We start from the raw sequence: 20,401 nt of genomic DNA on the forward strand, positions 1-20,401 counted from the left end.
ATGTTCTATGTTGTTCATTCTGTAAACAGTTATGAAAACTGATTGTTGTGTTAACCTGTAAAGATGGGGTTGTAAATCTTATTTTTATTTCTACTATAGGTTATGAAGCATTATTCTGGTGATATTCATGCACCAGATATCCTGTACCGTATGCCTCCCACTGTATCATACTCACAGATGTGGCGGGCCTCATCCAGCCAGCCCAGCCGCCGGTAGGGACGTTGCACACACGAGACGCTCACGTGTCCCATTCCGACGGAGCCGTCCGTCACCCTCCACCGCTTCCACGATCCACTCCCCCATTGGTGCCCGCATCCCCCCGCACCCCCAACCCCCGCTTTAGGGAGATAGCCAGGGATTCCATCACCTGCTGCCGAAAAACTGGGACGCGTGTGCGTGTGAGATGTCCCAGTCAGATGTAGCACCTCTCCGCTGGCGATCGCCAGCGGGGACATTCTACCGATCCCGGCGCTGAATGAGAGGCACTCCATCTGGCTGGTGCAGGGGTTGTGGCCAGTGGGAAAATGTGCTTTACAGGGGAACGGTGACAGGATTGCGTCATTGTAGCTCAACTCTCCTTTACATACCTCCCAACTGTCTCGATTTTCGCTGGATAGTCCCGTTTTGTTGGAACTGTCCCGGGTCCCGTCCGGGCCAACAGTGTCCCTTGGTGGTGGGGATGGCAGTTGGGAGCCCCCCTGCACGCCACTGCTCTGCTTTTTTCTCACAGTCAACTCAGTTTCTTCTCTAATCAGCGATCCATTCTGAATTAGGCCCCCTTTGTGGCATAATGTGTATAGGCAGCCCCAAAATGAAACATCATTCAAACTAGGAAGAGGTGTCTTTCAAGACGTACTTTCAAGGGCCCCTATAATATGTAGCTCTGGGGCCCCCAGAACTCTGGGGACACCCCTGGAAACAGGTGTACAATAAATTAAAAATTTAAATTTCCATGATAAAGATCACACCCAGCATTAAGCTGTTTTTTTATGAAGTTTTACTGACACATTAGCACAGCACCAGTTTTTATTAATGTACCCCATTGTTCTTTAATAGAACACTGCGCAGGTTATATGGAAGGAACACACAGAACAAAGGCTCTATTACCCACTGAGTGTCTGTATACATGGCATTAAGTCAGCGTCATTCCTGAGTTTAGGGTACTGTATTTTGCTTCCTCTTTTGAAGAGTAATTGAAGTTGTAGACCAAGTACATCTTAATAGTTTCCTAATCCTTTTATAAACTATAAAACCACAAACTGAAGTTATTTTAGAACCAAGCCAAGCATAATGGTGTGTGAATGGCCTTTGACAGCTATAGAGCACCAAATGAATGCTCTTCTTGAAAGCTTATTTGACATGGTGCAAAGAATATGTGCGCTATGAGCAATCGCAATTGTTCAGATATTAGTTATCATCTGGAGCGGCGGTGCATGGCCATTTTATAGCTGTTACCTTGTACAACTGACCCACTGTTTTCAGACTCCAAGGGATAAATTGACTAAGATGGGATTTCTATTCAAGTTGGGTTGTTGCCCATAGCAACCAATCAGAATGTGAGGGGGGATGCACTAACATCCGCTACCTAACTTGGCAGCACATCGCCAGCTTTCGCATCAATAATAATTGCATATGCACTAAGATATGCGATTATTATCACAAAGGGCAGCTCTTGCGGTAACAGCTGTCCTTGGTGAAGCAGCCGGCGAAGTGCCAGGGGGTCCTGGGCGGCTCTCCCCGCTCCTGCTGTGCCTGGCTGCTTGTAGGGCTCTTCTCCTCCGTGCACCCTGAAGGGGAAGTACAGTGCTAGGGAGGAGGTCACCGGTCCGGCAGCACAGCAGGAGGCTGCCCGTTCATTATGTGAGGGGGGAACGGCGCGGCCAGTGCGGGGTGGCAGGGGATGGGGAACCGCCGTAGTGGTAACCCGGCGTGCAGGTTTTAGTTCATATGGAAGTGCTGTAAAAATCCTGATAACAGGGTTTTTACCGCATTTTTGCTTTAGAGCATCCCGCCCTATATCTATTATCTTCTAGAAGGTTCTAAATAAATAAGACGTAGATTCTGATTGGTATCAACTTGCATTGGGAAATATCCCATCTTTATTAGAAAGTCCATCTTAGTAAATTTCCTGTAAAAAAAAAAGCAGTTTTCATTATAATATTTGAAAGAATTGAACAGAAAACAGATTCTGGAACCCCAACCCGGTCGCAGTCTTTAGGAACATATACTTACTTTTGCATTAATCGGTGTATTCTGAAATTGATAAGAGATGAGATCGAGTCAACATTCCCATTCAGAGTTCTTTCCCAGTGATTATTATACTGATGTGATGGTTTAAGGCAAACAATATAAATGATTAATGCTTTGCCCTGTTAATTACCTTAATTAACCATGTAAATGGATTTCCTGGGCAAGGAATAGGTTTTGTGCAGTGACTGCAGTTGAGAACCTTCCAGGGAAGGCCTTTCTGTCGAGGTTGCTTGATCGAGCAAAGCTGAAAGTTTTGTGAGCACAGAAGCGTTGCCATGTGAGATTACAATAGCAAAAAATCACCAGCAAGTATCTCCTCCTGCACACATCCAGCAATAGATATTTATTTTATCTAGGCGAGTCTGATCAATAAGGGCTATTCAGACCTGATTGCATGGCTGCAAGTTCTCAGGCCAGGGCGATTATCAATAGACTACGCATGTGTACAAATCGTAGTGCGCATACGCAAGGCCATGCAGCGATAAAATCCTGATAGTTTTTTGACCACTGGCCGTACGCAAGGTGATTGACAGAAAGCTGGAATTTGGGGGTGGTAATCGGACGTTTTCTGGGAGTATCAGGGAAAACACAGGTGTGCCCAGGCGTTTGAGGGGAAGATGTGTGATGTCAGCTCTGGCCTCGATCCAACTGTTTGTGTTGCAGCCACCGAGTAAGTCCTGGACTACGCACAGACTGCACGCACTAGAAACATCATTTGTGGGTGAACATCCTTGCGAATGGATTTGCAGAGAAAGGCTTGCACAAGGGTGTGTGTGTGTGTGTGTGTGCGATTTCACTGGGCAGCGGCTATCTAATTGCAGTGTCATGGCAGAGCAATGCTAAATCGTGCCGCAGTGATCAGGTCTAAATGAGCCCTAATATTGCCAGATAATGGAACTGCTGGTAGAACAAATGCTCAGATATTTTTGGGTCAATTTGACCAAACATTATAGCATTTATAGTTTACATCGGCAATGGCAAATTGTCAGGATGACAAATTCAGTTGCCCACTAACCCCACTCGGTTGTCAGCTGAACATAATACATGGGGGATCATTGAGCCATATAAATGGATCTACATGTAACGCTCTGGCATACGTGCAAATGTGTGGGGTTGTAATATTGGGGCTATTTAACGAGCTCCCTCATACCCCTTTCACACCAAGAAGCAAATTACTGGGTTAAAGATTTTCAACCTGGTAATTTGCTGAAGAACCTGGGTTTTTCGGTGGAGTGAAAGGTTCAACACAGGTTTGAAATCCCGGCACTCCGACCTTGCTCTTGACCAGGGTCAGAGAGTTGGGATTTAAGACCCGTGTTGACAGTGGCGTAACTAACATTTTTGCGTCCCCCCCCCGCCGATATTGACATCGCCAACCCGCCTGCCCAAGTAAAGTTAAGCACCCCCCTTACCCCTCCGCATGCTGCCATGCCGCCGCATTCCTGGTCCGGCACCGCAGATATCCTCCCGGCTCCGGCTCCTGCAGTTCTAATGAAAAATGACACAACAAAATGGCTGCCCCCTAATAGCAGACAGTTTTTAAGGATGCTAGAGGAGGCCGCCGCCTCCTCTAACATTCCTAAAAAACTGTCTGCTGTATGGGGGCAGCCATTTTGTCGTGTAATTTTTCATTAGAACTGCAGGAGACGGAGCCAGGAGGATATCTGCGGTGCCGGACCTGGAATGCGGCGGCATGGCGGCACTCCCACCACCCTCTCTGCTTCTACCACCTGATGAGCACCGGCGGCGCCCTGCTGGCGCTTGCTCCTCCAAGCTGCCGTGTTGACCTTTTCAAACCACCAAAAAACCCGGGTTTTTCAGCAAATTACTGGGTTGAAAAGATTTAGCCCGGTAATTTGCGGGTGGTGTGAATGGGGTTCATGGGTTATGAGGTAAAGCTTTCCAGAGTTACCAAAGATAGTTAATTTCACCTTCCCTTTGAAGAAAGCCTGGCTGGAAAGATGTCTCTTGTACCTGGTTGCTACTCCTCTTGCAGTTTGCATTGATATTTGTAGGTACTGGCACTGCTGGATACCAGAAATATAATAATAGGGACAAATCTCATTATACTGTTGTTTGTGGGCACAGGGCTGTCTTAACACCATTGTATGCCCTGGGCAAAGCAATTATAAAAAATTATATGCCCCGCAATCCCATGACGACTCTGCTTCCATACAGTGAATGGCTGTCAGGGCTCTGATTGCCGGATAGCTCTAGCCTTCCAACAGTTAGCACTGCCTGGCCGCAGGCAGGTTGGGAATGCTGCCTGGTCACTCTGATTGTTTGACTACCACTCACCCTTGCCAGCCCGTAGAATAATGAGACCCTGGGCAGTTCCTCAGTGGACACATATGTTAAGACTGAGTTCACATTTTAGGAGATGTGATGCCCAGGATCAATCTTTTTGGTAAATTGTTCCAAAGCTTCATCTTGATATTTAATGGGGGAAATAGAGAGGTGGCTAAACAGATGCACGGAGATGTTGGATCTTATACACTTTATCACTTTTTGACGCCTTAAGTCCTTGCACATTCCGACACACAGATGTATACAATGGAAGCAGATTTCCTGTCCTTGCAGCCTATTCACACAAGATGCCTCCTACTGCATTACCACCATTTATCAGTAGCAGCTGCAACATCTGCTACAGAATAGCATCCACCTTTGAAACAGCCCCATAGACAGAAAGTAAGTTATCTGAGGCTCTCTCCTATTGGCTAATTTTATTTAGCCGACTTTATGGTTGCCCCCTCCGGGAGGAAGCAGATGTTTTGACGCAGCGGATGGAGGTGTAAGGGCGTGGCTACTTATAGGAGGGGGGTCAGTGGTTTGATGCCAAATGTGTTAAGGTTAAAGGTAGTGCGGGGGTGTGTCTGCCTATTCGCATTGTCATGGCGATTTACCACACACCTTTCTAGATGGATGCAGGTGGGTGCCAGATTTGTGGGCACTAGGGCAGAATCCTGGAGACTTGCCCACTCTTCTGGGGATGCAGTTTAAATCCTGGCGGTCGGGATCCCAGCGTTCAAAATCCCGACGCCTGAATCCCGAATGCCGAAATCCCGACACTTTCTCCCGCCGTGGGTGTCCACGACACCCTCGGAGGGAGAATAAATTAGTGTGCCAAGCGTAGCGAGGCACCGGGCCCACTGCGTGGCGAGCGCAGCGGGCCCGCTGCGTGGCGAGCGCAGCGAGCCCACAAGGGGGGGGCGATCCACGTCCCCCCTTGTCCTGATTTCGGCGTTCGAGATTCCGGTGTCGGGATTTTGAACACCGGGATTCCGACCGCCGGCTTTTCATGCCGAATCCCTCTTCTGAAGGTCAGGAGGGCAACCCAATTTTTTAGCCTAAGCCTTACAGACATTCCAGGAGCATATGCAAGTACTGAATGACATGGATACAGTACATGCTGAAATGCGACAAGACACTTGTAAGGCGTTCTATAGCATTAGTAAAGTTCTGTTTGGCTTTTTTCCTTTTCATTTATTTTATCCTCATGTTTTATCGCCTATAATAAGATAATCACAGCAGGCATTGACTAACACCTTTCTGCTGTACTGTACAATTTAACAATGTCATTCTTGAACAATTGCGTCTAGTCTGTTAGGTGTCAAAATCACCTCTGTGACATAGCGCCAAAGAGTTAAGCAAACACAGGGATTGAAGTTGTTGTTGACACTAGGCACGTTCTATGTCAAAGTGATGGACCCAGCCCTTTTCACGTGAAGTTAATTCAAGTGAACCATAATAGAATCTTGAGAGCTTAGATAAAATAATTCATGAATGAGTTGTAACCACAGCAACCAACCAACAAATCTCTGGTTGCTAATGGTTACAGCATGCCTGAGCACATGCTGGAACACCATTTTAATAAATATTCCCCTGTTTATCCAGAACACTCTATTACCACTTTCACACTGCATAATTGTTTTAAAAACAGGTATTATATGAAACAGTATTTAAAACGGGTCTGAGCCTTCACATTGCAGCAGATTACCGTTTTAAATACCGTTTAAATACCAATCACATCAGTCAACCCGTTTAATCCCCTGAACATGTTTCAAGGCAGAATGCAGGGGACAGCCTATAACAGGTCTGTAGTCTGTTGTTTTTACTAAATACCATTTCAGAGCCATTCTCACTGCGTAAAAAACGGCTCTGAAACGTGTAGGACTCTGCTTTTTAAAAATTTTGAAATACCGGTTATCTTTAACCGGTAAATTAACTCTGGTGCTTTCCCACTGCAGCCTTAAACGTTTTAAAATGGGAAAAAAACGGCAATATACCGTTTAACAAGTGCGGTGTGAAAGGAGTATATGTCTAAGTATAAAGTTGGTTTGTACAGCTGCTGAAATTGGCTTTGATCAAAGTCTATTTATCTGTTCTACCAAAATAAATCCTGTTTTTGTAGTTTTTTAAATAATAAATATTTATAAATCTTGAACTAAGAAATATTGACTGTATATGAGGCCTTATGGGGCCCATACATGTAGCACGTTTCGGGGTAATTACCCGTTCTGCCAATGTCAGGTTTTGGGGATCGGAGAAATCTAATCTGTTGGATTTCCCCGACATGCCGATTCCGACCAAAAAACGGTTAGGATTAGCGAGCTGTGGAGTTTTAAATATGTTGAATTTCAGAAATTTCCGACTGATCATCAGTCATTGATGCCCACCAATTGGTGAATTATATATACAATGGTTGGAACAGAGTATCACACATGAAGATGTATGGCTCACATATGGCAACAGCATAAATTGAGCATTGTATACATATATAATTATAATAACTGAGTAGTACATTTCACGTTTTCGATTATATTTTTGTTTACAGTAGTTTTCATTTATAAGGGTTCCATTACAATGTAGATATTGAATGGACCATTATTTGGGAGATTATGCAAAACCGTTATAGACAAGATGATTTTACCAATATGCAATATACATAACAACACAAATATAATCCAAGCATTCCAAAACTATGGATGAATGCCAAAGAGAGCTGGAGGGCCCTGCTCACAGTCTAGAGGGGCTGCAGCTGAGCAAATAAAGGAATAGGGGAGTAGTGTTGGGGAGTTAGTAGGAAGGGTGGTAGATTTTGTTAAGGAGATGAGGTTTGTGGGTTTATTAGAAGGCTGGGAAGCCAGATATGGCATTGGAAAGGAATTGCTGAGGATAGCAGTAGCACGGGAGAAATGCTGGATTTCGGCATGAGAGAAGTTAATCAGAAAGAATAAGAGGAGGCAGCTATCTGTGTGAATGAGGCAGGATATATAGGGAGGAGAAAAGTGGTTGGAGGCTTTATAGGTAAAAGTGATTGGCAGAGGTGGAATGGTGAGAGAGTTAAGGTGGGAGAACAATAACAAGAGGTTACAATATGTTTAGGCAACATTTAGTACTCTAGCTGCTGAGGAACCACAAATACCAGCATTCCTTGAGATAGTTAATGCATGCAAAAACCGTGGCAGGTATCCCATGATATGTTGCTTCACAGAGGCTGGAGCGCTGTAGGTTACCTACACCAGTAATAGATGTGTGAGTTGATAAGTCTTGGATCAGGATTTGAGTAGCTTTCGTTGCGTGGAATGGTTTGTTCCTCAAAATATTACAGATGGGAAAACACCAAGATTAAGGTAAGTCAAGGATGACACCTAGACATCAGACTTGGGAAGCAGGAGATAGGGAGGTATAGTATTGTCAACTGAGGTGGCGAAGGATAAGTGATGGGTCTTGGTGGGGAGAAGGACAACATCTTCAATTTTAGAGAGATTACGTTTTAGGGAGTGAAGATACATCCAAGATGAGACGGTTGATAAATACTGTAGCAGGTAACCAGGCAGAAGACCAGAGGGGAGAGTTCAGGGGAGAAGCCCTATACTTGGGTGTTATCTGGATTCAGATGATAATGGCCCTTATTCTGATTGACGCGGACTTTACCGCATACTTTCGGATCGCGTGTTTTCGGCGTCTGCGCATGCGTGGAGAACGCAACGCGCATGTGCCACGCCTTGACTCCGTACCAGTTCGGCCAAATCCCGTCCAAAACTGTTCCCCGCAATCAGTCGGGAAATATGGGCGTATTATGGGCGTCATGCGGAATGAGACATGGGCGTAGTTTCAAAGTGGGCAAAACGGGGCGGAAACATGGGCGGATACGGGGGAGTACACTTATGTTGGGGGGCGTACATTCGGATAGCACTCCGAATGCACGCGATCAAAAAGGGCAGAAATGTGCGGTGTCCACAAGTGTACTATTGCTTAGCGGACACCACTCGTTCATGCGGTAGGCGAACGTACGCCTAATGACTACAAGCATTAACACCTGAACCCAATAGAATCGACTCCTTTACTCATTACTCACTAATAGGACGCTTGTCAGTGCTTTAATTGAAACCATTGCACTTCAATTGCTGTAAGGGTTAATGTGTGCAATGCATGTGTTAGGCATGCTTGTAAGGATATATTGGCATCTAATTGATTCCAATTCCAAATAAGAAGTTTTTTATGAGGATAGGTATTTGAATAAGTGGGTCATGTGATGTCTTGCAGAAGATACATAATAGTGGGTTGTTTGGCGTAAATACTCCGCTTACGTGCGGTAGCACCGCTTGGCTCCCGTTCGGATGCGGTATTCCCGAGCATACTCTGTAATACTCTGTAATACCGTGCAGAATCTGAGTGTTTCTCCCGCACACGCATGGTTTGTATGTCGTCCGTAAACACGCCCTGTTCTTAAAGAGTGAGTCCGTCCGAATGCGGAGGACCCGTGGGCGTTTCTACGGACGATGGCCGCACGCGGCAGAACACCGTGGCGTGCGGACCGCACCGTAAGAATGCGGGAATATCCGCACCGATCAGAATAAGGGCCAATGAAATTCAGGCCAAGAAGGTACAGAGAAGTTACCTGCGTATTTGGGTGGTTTTGTTAGAATGAAAGCATCAAGAACTGTAATATCAGCTACAGCATCACAGTAAATAGCTGTTTTGTTTGCAAAACTGTTACTTACAGGGGTGCCAAGGGGGTGGCCCAGCCATGCCATCAAGCTGGCGAGGCAATACCTCTTAGTGTTGCAGAGTTATTTTATACACAACACATTCACAACTTGCTGTTGCCACATACCACACACTTGGCCACACTTTGTTAGTTCAGAGGGCCTGAAAAGTCCTTTGGAGGCCCTGGACGCTGCCCTCTAATCAGAGACTGACGTGTTAGATGCAATTAAAAATTAGGAACAAGTTTCTTGTCTTAAAAAAAAAATTCACTAACCTAATACCAAACTTTACAACCCTCTGTGTGATGTAGAGAAGATCCACAAGATCAACATGCAAGGATCATTTTGTCCATTTTGTGCTAGAAGCAGTAACCTATCCTAAATTCTGTATACATTTTTAATGGTTCAGTAAATTTATAATATGTGAGGATCAGATATCAACTGTTTAATGCAATAATGAAAATATCAAATACAAAGCCAGTATCCAGAATTCAAAACCTCCAAAGATGTGGCAGTAAATTTGGTCCATTGCCACTACACAATTATACAGCATGTGACAAACACTGTTTTAATTGCATGTGTCTAACTATTTTGCGTGCAAAGGGTGCATGCATTGCTATGGGGCTCAGATTCTTAAGGTGGCAAGGACCCACGTATAAAAGATTCACATCAAATTTCCAGATGTGTCTGCTAATCAATTGGGTCTAATCCATTGACCAGCCTGAATTGTGTGACATATTTTCAGTGAGAGGCGTGTTTAGTGTAAGTAATAATTTGGCATAATTTTAACTGGAGGCCATTGCAATGTGATACAATAGGAACTGGAGGCCATTGCAATGTGACACAATAGGAACTGGAGGCCATTGTAACTTGGCACAATAGGAACGGGACGGCACTGTAAAGGCTCATACACACTATTGGGCAGCAACGGGACCTGGTGGAGGGGACTGGCACCGGCAAGCGCATGCACATTTGCCGATGCTGCACACGAGGGGGGCGAACGTGGTGGGGGAACAACAGTCATGCTGCATTTGCAACAAGGCCATCATTCAAAATGTCCACCCTCATCCGAACATGCTTGGATGAGGGAGGTATCGTTACCGCCCCCTTACACACACCCATCCCCCTCCCCACACACTGCTATAATGTTACATAATAATAATAATAATCATAATAATAACCGGGGCACTTATATGGCGTTAATTGAACTGAAGAGTACTCTAATGTGGCAAAGTGCAAATAGGGGGCATTGTAATGTGACATAATATCAACTTGTACACTGTGTATAATAAATGCGTATTGCAGTTTTATGTTACATAACATATACTAGCAGCCCTACAATGCAATGGTTTATAAACAAAAAGTAGGACACTACTATGGAGCATAATATTAACATAAAGAGTTGAAAAGAGGTGTTCAAACCAGTCCTCGAGATCTACCAAAGTTCCATGTATTCCAGGGCACCTGTGAATCTGTAGAATGTGTCAATTAGGAATGAATGTAGCACATTTGAAAATGTGCCAGTTAGTAATGACTGCACCTGTGCACCAGATAGGTGCATACCTCCCAACAGTCCCAAAAACCGCGGGAATGTCCCGGTTTTCAGGGACATTCCAGCGTCCCTCCCACGGCCGGCAGTGTTGGGAGTCCCCCCTGTCGGCTGCTGAGCAGCGGTGAATAAATGCTGTGCGCACGCACACAGCGTCTATTCCCGCAGCCAGAGGGCTGGGGGCATGGCTAGAGGCTCACAGAGCCTCTGGGTCATGCCCCCATAGCATCAAAACGGGGGTGTGGCCTCACGGGAGAGCCGCAAGTATAGGCCACACCCCGATATTTTCCGACACGCCTGCGGCGCGCATCCCTCTATCCCGCCTCCCTGAAAGTTGGGAGGTATGGAGGTGGTCTGGAAAACCTGAACTGTTAATAGATCTCGAGGACCGGTTTGGCCACCCCTGTTCTAGAAGCATTGGTACAGAGACCCCTTAAAAATGTTGCTATGGGGCCTACAAAGTTCTGGTGTCTGTGTGTATATATGTGTGTGTGTGTGTGTGACTGTGTGTGTGTGTGTGTGTGTGTGTGTATGTGTTTGTGTGTTGAATCAAAGCTGTGTTTTATTGCTCTATATTTAAATCCACTTGACCACAAAAAGTCAGTTAATCATTCATTCATGAGGCAGGGAGGCTGGAAAAAAAAATTAAAGCTGGTCACGGAACAAGAGTATTGCAGTGTAAAGGCATTATTATAGGAGGCATGAATGTAACTTTTACAAAACAATGCTCTGTGCAAAGTCAATAAACTGAACACAATTAAAAAAGAGAACATTGATTGGAGTAGAATATGTTACCTAGCACAGATCCACTGATAATATTTAACCTTTCCCATGCATGAGCCGGGGAATGCAAAATTCAATAACATGCAAAAAGCTCCTGCAGTCTTTCCGGCAACCTTGGGGTTAATAATAGAAATTGACTGCACTCCGATCAGTCAGGCAACTACATTATTTCACAGTTCAGTGTACTAAGGGTAGAGTGAGTGACCTTTGCCCTATCTCTCAATAATTTACTGCAGTTTTTATCATTGAATCAGAATCTTACTGCAAAGGAAATTAGTTTATTTTCTCAGGGAGAGTAGAGTAACACTCTTAATGTAATCACTTGGAGAAGGTACTCTTTCCTGCAATTCTAATTGCAATCTCCTAATTGAAGAGTGTTTTGATGTTTTTAAAGATAAATAGGTTTCAAATATTTGCAGGGCTGTTGTGTGTCTGAGGTGATTTGGATATAAAAGAAATCGCAAGGTGTGGTGGTGTTTATCTTACTGCATCCCGTAGTCAGAAAGCCACTCACAATGTAAATGGGTTCTCCACTCTGTAGACATAATAAAACTTTAGGACTGTGGACAAATTACTGCTTTGTGCATAGTCCTGGGACAGATAGTAGTTTATACTTTATACACCGTAACAGGCCAAGCCTCTGAACTTTCGCATGACCAAAAACAAGACCTTCCTTATGTTTTTAGATGTTGCTACTAAAAACTTAGTAGGACCGAATTAGACTTGGCGATTACTCCCAACAGCCACTCCTTTGTCTCATGCCACACTGAAAACCAAGATCGGATCTGTCTGGGGCTTATTCATGAAACTAGTTATTAGTCTCCCGGAATGTCCGCAAAGCTCCTGAATTTAGGGTATTTTTACCGGACCTCCTCGAAAGGAGACTACAATCCAACCCCCTGCCACAGTGTAGTGGTCTTGACAATGCAGCAACTTTCGCTATCATGGCCCCCACCCCCAAACAGAATGATGGCATGAACTGTGGAAATTGGGAGCAAAGGGAAAATGGCAACTCCACAAATCGTGTCACCATACTACATCCACTTGGACCTCCCCTTTTTAATTAAAAAAGTAGGGAGTACAGGTTGAGTATCCCATATCCGTAATATCCAAAAAACGAAATAATCCAAAAACCGTGGTTTTTCAGAATATTTTTTTTTTAAATGAATCCCCCCCCCTGCAACTTTTTTCATACTTACCATGTCCCCCGGCATCCACGGTGGGCTTCAGGATCCTCTTCAGCGGCATCTCCGGTCCCAGGGGTGCACTGCGCAAGTGCGCAGGCGATGCGGTGACGTCACCGGCGCGCCTGCACACTCGCGCAATGCACCCCTGGGACCACTGAATAGGATCCTTAAGGCAGTGGTTCCCAAACTGTGCACCTAGGCTCCCTGGGGTGCCTTGGGACACTTGCAGGGGTGCCTCGGGTTGGTCGTCCAGGATCAATTCAAATTATTTATGATCAATTATTTCTGGACAAAACCAGTGCTGGTGGCTGCCAATCATAAAATGTGTATAATCAGAACCAAATCCTGCCCTTTACCACATAACTGAACCTAAGAAGCACATATAAACACAATCTACTTAATTTGATATATATTTTTTGGGTTCTAGGGGTGCCTTGGAAAAATTTTGATATTCTAGGGTGCCGTGATTAGAAAAAGATTGGGAACCCCTGCCTTAAGGCCATCGTGGACACTGGTGGAAACCGGAAAAATCCCTTATCCAAAATGCTCCAGCATTTCGGATAAGGGATATTCAACCTGTATGTTAAAATAAATGGTGCCATTAAGAATAAAGCACAAATGTACTGTATCCCATTGCAACTAGTTATACCCCTTTCACATTACACAAATAATTGCAGGTTAACTGCAGGGTCAACTCGGGTCAAGTTGCAGCGTTAAAGCACCACAGCTGAATAACATGGGTCAATCAACCACGCATTTTTTCAACCCAGGTTAAAAGAAAGGGTTAAACACGGTTCGCAGTGTTTATAATGGGTGACCTGTATTCAGCTTGAAAAGTTTGAACTTGGGTTCAAAAATCACAGGTGGGACTTGGGTTTGTGATAGCTTTCATTTCCTAAACTGCACTGGAGAAATGACAGATTCTGCTGATGTGTCACCTGTTACACTAACTGTCCATCTCCTGCATTCTCTTGTGTAACTGATTTGAAAGTGAGCAGAGCTAGAGAGGGCCAGTGCTAGTGACACTAAGGGCAGCAGTGCAGAGTATTTCAGAAGGTGACTGTGGTGTTCTTTGGTCTTGTGCAAGGCAATGACCTTACCACTCATGTGATTGAAAGGTAACAGGCTGCAGTCCTATGTGAGCGTCACATAGGCTTGTGTCCAAGCCTTTTACATTTGGAGAGGGTTAAGCCAACAAGTATCTAAGCACACCATTTACACATTAAGAAGAGCACGGCATACAGGATAATGATATGTGGTTTCTGGTACAGTGACGTGTGAAAGTTTTACTGGGTTTGTTATTTCAATCCGTACATGGACATTTAAGTATGTGGACCCCCAATTAGTGTACCCCGTATACTGGCATGGCTCGCTTCACTTGCCATGCTTTTGGGCGAGGTGACTCCCTCTGCTTCTGCTACACTCAGCATATATTAGAATGTAAGCTCTCACGAGCAGGGCCCTCTCTCCTCATGTGCCTTTCTTAGTAATATATCTATCTACCACCCTGATAATTACGTCAGTGTCCTGTCCCCTGACACAAGTAGTAGCAGTACGTTTATTTATAAGGCGCCGTACGAAAAACAAATTACAAGGTAACGTACAGGGTGTGTTGAAAAATACAGTATAAATAGGGGTATTGCTGGTAGAACTAAAATCAGCATCAGTTCAGAAGTAGGTGTCAAAATTGTAGAGGAGACTGAAGATGAAGTAGAGGAAGGGAAGAACAGGACAGGGGCACGGGTGAGGTAAAGAGGTAGGGTGAGTACGTGAGGAAGGAAGGCCCTACTTATAAGAGTTAACATTCTAAAAATAGGTGGGTGGACGAACGAAAAACAATAGGATAAGTAGGAACGGATGGGAACGGAGGCAGGATAGGCGGATCAAAAGAGGTTAGGAGGAGGGATAGGCTAGTGGGTTTTGAGGGAGCGCTTGAAGGAGATAAGGGAATCAGAAAGCCTGATGGGTGGCGGGAGGTTGTTCCAGTGCAGGGGGACACAACTGTCCTTATTTCCAGCGGCGTAACTATAGCACCGCAGCCCCCGCCACCGCGGGGGGGCGCTGTGCATGTGGACGCGCCGGGGGCTGCGGTGCTATAGTTACACCCCCCCGCCAATCCCCCGCAGACTTACCTATCTCGCTGGTCCCGGCGGCTCCGTTGTTCTGCTGAGGACCACCACAAAATGGCCGCCCCCATATAGCACACAGTTCTCTGAAACTGTCTGCTGAAAATGGGGGCGGCCATTTTGTGGTGGTCCTCAGCAGAACAACGGAGCCGCCGGGACCAGCAAGATAGGTAAGGCTGCGGGGGATTGTACTTGTCCTAAATTGTATTGTGCTGTAATTCGCTCTCTTCTTGGTTTATCTCATCTATGTATTGTGGCACCATATAATAAACCATAATAATAATAATAAAAAACTCCCAGTCGTAGTCCAGGTGGAAGGTAAAGTATGAAAGAGTTAAAAATAAAATGAAAGAAACCATGAAAAACGATGTCAACTTTTTATGTTTTGGCCATTAACATGTTGGCCTACTGCATTTCGACCAATGGTGATCTACCAATTGACTGTCAATCTAAAACATGTCGACTCATGGGGGCCAATTCAGACTGGCAGGCCTGGGCTGCGAGCCATCCGCCTGAAGGCAGTGAGCGAATGCTAGCCTTAGCTCGCTGCTCGCAGGGTCCAAGACTGAATCAGGCCCATTGTCCAGATCCCATTCCGAGATGGAGAACTATGCACAACGGGAGGTTTCTGTCCTCTTTATCTACGACTTTATTTGGATATGGATATTCCTAATTTTGGAACCTTTCCCCACATAATTGCCCTCACCTCTGCCTTCATCCCTCAGAATTATGTTGTTGAGCATAAATAGCCCAGCTGGCAACCAAAAGCCAAAGCTGACTATGGAACCGATAGTCACTTGGACCTACAGTATCTGTCTATAATTGTGATTGCTCTGACATCAATGGATGACATTGTAATAAAACAAATGGTTTGGTTCTTTTATAAACCGTGGGCCTGTACAATGCACATTGATTTACTATATCCAGAAAGGGTGAATTTCTAAAATGAAATGTACTCGGTTGCTTCAAAAATAATTACCTATGAAACAAGACTATAATATATATATATATAGGGTATTTTTAGCCATTTTATACAGTGGTGCTGGTTTGTTAACCCTGCACTCCTCCCTGGAAATCAGGCCGTACATAAAGACGCCATTTGCATTGACGTGAATCCCTATATAATATAATGGTGGCGTGATGATAAAAAGGAGAGATCTATGCATGTTTCTTAAATGGCTTCTGAAAAGCAGCTTGATATTACATTGCATCAGTTTAGCATGTAGTGCACCCTTTGGGCATTGATAAATGATCTCCTCAGTACATGCATATATCCTCTGCACTCAATTTCATAACAGCTGCACCTGCAACTGAAAAAAAAAACCCTATTATCTTCCAAAGGCGTAAAAAAAAAAGATCCATATGTTTATTTCGCTGGCGTTTTTGTTTTCAACCGGTAAGCAGAAAATATAATTTGCACCTTGAAGCCTTTTTAGCTTCTGTTTGTGTTTATTTGAAAATGCATTGGGCGGTTGTGGTGGGGGAAGCCCTACTTACAGGAGTAGGAGCAGATAAGTGAGTAGCGAGAGAGAATGCCTCGCCCGCTAGTGTACTCCTCCTCTGAGCAGACACAGATTAATGAAATCACCAATACAGCATCGGAACAAGATTGTTCAACATCATTTATTTATATGCGACAGAGAGAAAAAAAATGCAAATTTTCGTGTCAGGTTTGCATCATACACTTGAAAGGATTTTCTAGGCTTCATTTTTACTTCACAATATTCAAAATTAATTTACAGTTCTTTCACAATATTTTTGTCGTATTTGGTAAAGAAAGAAAAAAATATATATATATTTTATTTATTTATATATATATATATATATATATATATATATATATATATAATGGCATAGCTTAAAGACGGAATCCTACTAACACAGGCTTGCCTAATCACCCACAATAGCCAGGAAGCTCCAAAAAATTTGGCCACCAACCAACCGGAAAGGTAACCAAGCCCTCCCCCATTCCTCCGGAAACGCACAGATCCCCGCATCTACCCACATCTGCGATTAAACGCTGCAATTTGCAGCTTTGTGGGGGGAGGGGCGAAAATTATGCAAATTGCGTCAGTTTAGCACTGCCCCTCCTGCAAATCGGGGTATTTACAGTACTAGGGGCAGGGCTTGATGACATTGTGAACAGGCCCCGCCCCCCAAAGTTTCGGATAGTCTCATCCCTGGGCTTTTCCTCTGCGTGCACTAACATAATGGTTCACAGAACATTACATGTCCATTTATTATTTCCCAATGCAGGGCCTTAACAAGGGGGGAGCTAGGGGGTCAGGTGTCCCAGGTGCTGGATGGGGGGGCTGGAGGAACCATGCATCCAAGGGAGCAAGAAACCGCTGGACGAGAGGGTTGCGCTTGGGGGGTAAAACTTCACTGAAAGCCGGACTCTGTCCCACCTGGAGCTGAATGGTCCAAGCGGTGCTGCACACACCATACAGCGGCAGTTGCAGCAGCAGCTGTGAAGATCGAGTGGCTCATGGTATAACCTCCGATAGAAGGTAGAGAAATAGACAGCCCCTGGCAACATGATCTGCATAGAGATAGAGAAAGGTAGGATAAGCCTGATTCCGCAGTCTACTACTTGCTTTATACCTGATGACAGAACTTTGCCCATTGGGTGGGGGGCACTAAATTACTGCCTTGCCTCGGGCGCCCAAAAAACCTAGTTTTGGTCCAGCATTATTTCCGAATGACGGCACCCTTCCAAGCAGAACTACTTTCGACTGTCATGCGACCATCTGTAAACACATCCAACTGAGACTTCCTGTTTCATTTATGTATTAATATACATTGGGATTTATTAATATACATCGCCGCCCTTCGCCGGCTGTCCGCCACGATGCCAGCGCATATGTACTAACATATGCGGCTGGCATCGCGATGCGGTGACGGAGACCCCTGCGATACCTGTACTCTGGTGTGCGAGGGGTCTCCGTCACCTCCCCACGCCGGGGACAGCTAAGCAGGCTGTCCCCGGCGCCTCCTCCTCCCCCATGCAGCCGGAAGGAAGTCCGGCTGCGTTACTAGGGGGAGGCAGGGCTTACCTTCCGGGTCCAGGAGGACCTGGACCAGGTAACCCAGAGGGAGGGGGAGAGGGGGGTCGGCGGGTTTGCGCCAAAGGTGGCGATACCCTTCCCTGCGTTACCGAGGCGGCGGGGTTTTAATACATAGGAAAATGCGGTAAAACGGGGGTTTTATCGCATTTTCCCCTTAGTACATCCCGCCCCAAGCATGTAACTTCACAGTTAGGATCTGATTGGTCGATGATAAAAACCAGACACATTATCACTTTACGAGCTTAATATATCTTCCCCTCAGTCACAGAGACAATACCAGTGGTGGGTTTTACCAGTTAAATCCACCATCGTTGGAGTGGGTTGCAGTTTGTGACTGCACTGTGACTGGCTACCTGCCAGTCACCCGCAAGACAGACAGTGTTGTTGCGAGTTGTTTGCTCCCTTCGGGATCACCAGAGCGGGTTGCGATTAGCAGAGAGCTGGATTCTTGTAGGAAGCCACTCCCTGCCTGTATCTGCGGTAGTCGGCTTCTATGGACTGCAGCCTATGCAGTCCATAGAATCCAGGGATGACTGCAGATACACCAGTCCCGGCCCCTGTCAGCTGCATCCTGTTGTTGCCAGGACCCAGCTGGTGGCAGTGGCTCTCCTTTGGGGCACCAATCAGATGGTCAGTGGCAGCCACCCTCCTCAAAGGTAGTATTCATAGCTGGACAGAAACGCAGTACACCATTGCTTCAATGATAGTGGCACATGGCTGACTCACTGGCAGCAGCACATTCTTGCCTCACTGAGAGTAGCACATCCCTCCTTCACTAACAGGGGGACGTGCCTGCCTCACTGACAGCTGCACATCACTGCCTCACTGACAGAGGCACATCCATACCTCACTGATAGTGGCACATGCCTCACAGGGGGTAGTGCCTGGTACTTTATCACTGACCAATCAGCTCCTGAGTTTTAAGTTACAGGCTGGGTTTAAAAAGGGACAGTCAGGAGCTTATTGGCCAATGATAAAGTACCAGGCACTTTATCACTTCTACTCCCTTATAACTGTTTCATACATCTACCCCAGAGAGTGGAACATCCGTGCCTCACTGACAGTGGCTCATCCCTGCCTCACTAACAGTGGCAGATTCCTGCCTTTACTGACAGCGACACATCCCCACCTCACTCATAGTGGCACCACCCTGCCTCACTGACAGTGGCTCATCCCTGCCTCACTGACAGTGGCACATTCCTGCCTTTACTGACAGCAACACATCCCCACCTCACTCATAGTGGGACCACCCTGCCTCACTGACAGTGGCACATCCCTGTCTCACTGAACGCAGCTCATTTCTGCCCCACTGGCAGACATACACATATCTTGAAAGAAAACATTCAAGAATTTTATTTACTTATACTAGTTACATGTTTATTCATTAGCGACAGTGGCAGCACTATGAAGTGCAGGCGGGTTGGGGAGTGTCCTGTCCTGGGGCGTCCTGTCCGGGGGGGCACCCTGTGACACCTGTCACCAGGTAGAGGAGGAGGGGTAGAATAAAGTCTCCCTGTATGGTTCGGGCATGTAGCAAAAACCGAACGGTCTGGACCACACAGGGAGGGTGTAATCTCCCCTCTCCCATGTCCCTGGTGATAGCTATCACAGGGACCCCCCGGACAAGACACCCCCCCGAATAGGACACCCCGCGAACAGGACACCCCCCGGACCCGACCCTACAAGCTCGGGACTGCAGATTTTGATGTTCTGTCCGGCGGTCCGGAGTCTAGTCCGGGTGTTTTTCAGCTGGGCAAAATCATTCACCTGTAATTGAATTGCCTCCATGAATTGTGAACTGGGGCAGCTACTGCTGTACATTTTCTCTAAATGTTAATACTATTATACTGTATATACTGTATGGTGTTCATTTTCATTTGTTAGCCAATTAAACTGCCAGTATATATGTGGGAGGAAACTGTGTACCTGGAGGAAACCCAGGTAAGCATGAAGAGAGCATACAAACTACATGGTTAGGGACCTGGTGGGAACCATGCTGTGAGCCACTAATGCCAGTCATTACACCATCCAGGGTACACATGGGCATATGCATTGCAGCATGCTGCAGTATCCAACCACTCACAGCCCAGCAGACTCTCACACGAATGAATGGCATACATGTTTTTGTGTGTGTCTATATATGTATATGTGTGTGTGTCTATATATGTATGTGTGTGTATGTGTATATATATATATATATATATATATATATATATATATATATATATATATATATATATATATATATATATATATATATATACACACACACACACACAAAATACTGTTTATAGAAAACACCTGTAACATGTTGCTGTTCCAGTCTATTCTGTGTGCGATACTTAAGAGGGGGCTGGTGTGTTGCGTTACAAAAAATAAAAGTATTTGAGTATATTAATATAGGATGGTGACGAGAGAGAGAGGGGGTTAATATTTAAATCTAATG

At 45.4% G+C, this 20,401-nt stretch overlaps 1 protein-coding gene across 3 annotated transcripts in view; it reads left to right on the top strand.

The window, feature by feature from the left end:
* PPARGC1A (PPARG coactivator 1 alpha) overlaps positions 1–20,401 on the top strand; it is a 1,315,783-nt gene that overhangs the window by 1,212,369 nt on the left and 83,013 nt on the right. The gene's annotated exons all lie outside the window — the stretch shown is intronic.

This window comes from Crinia signifera, chromosome 1 (genome assembly GCF_055691185.1).
Source record: "Crinia signifera chromosome 1, ASM5569118v1, whole genome shotgun sequence".
NCBI lineage: Eukaryota > Metazoa > Chordata > Amphibia > Anura > Myobatrachidae > Crinia > Crinia signifera.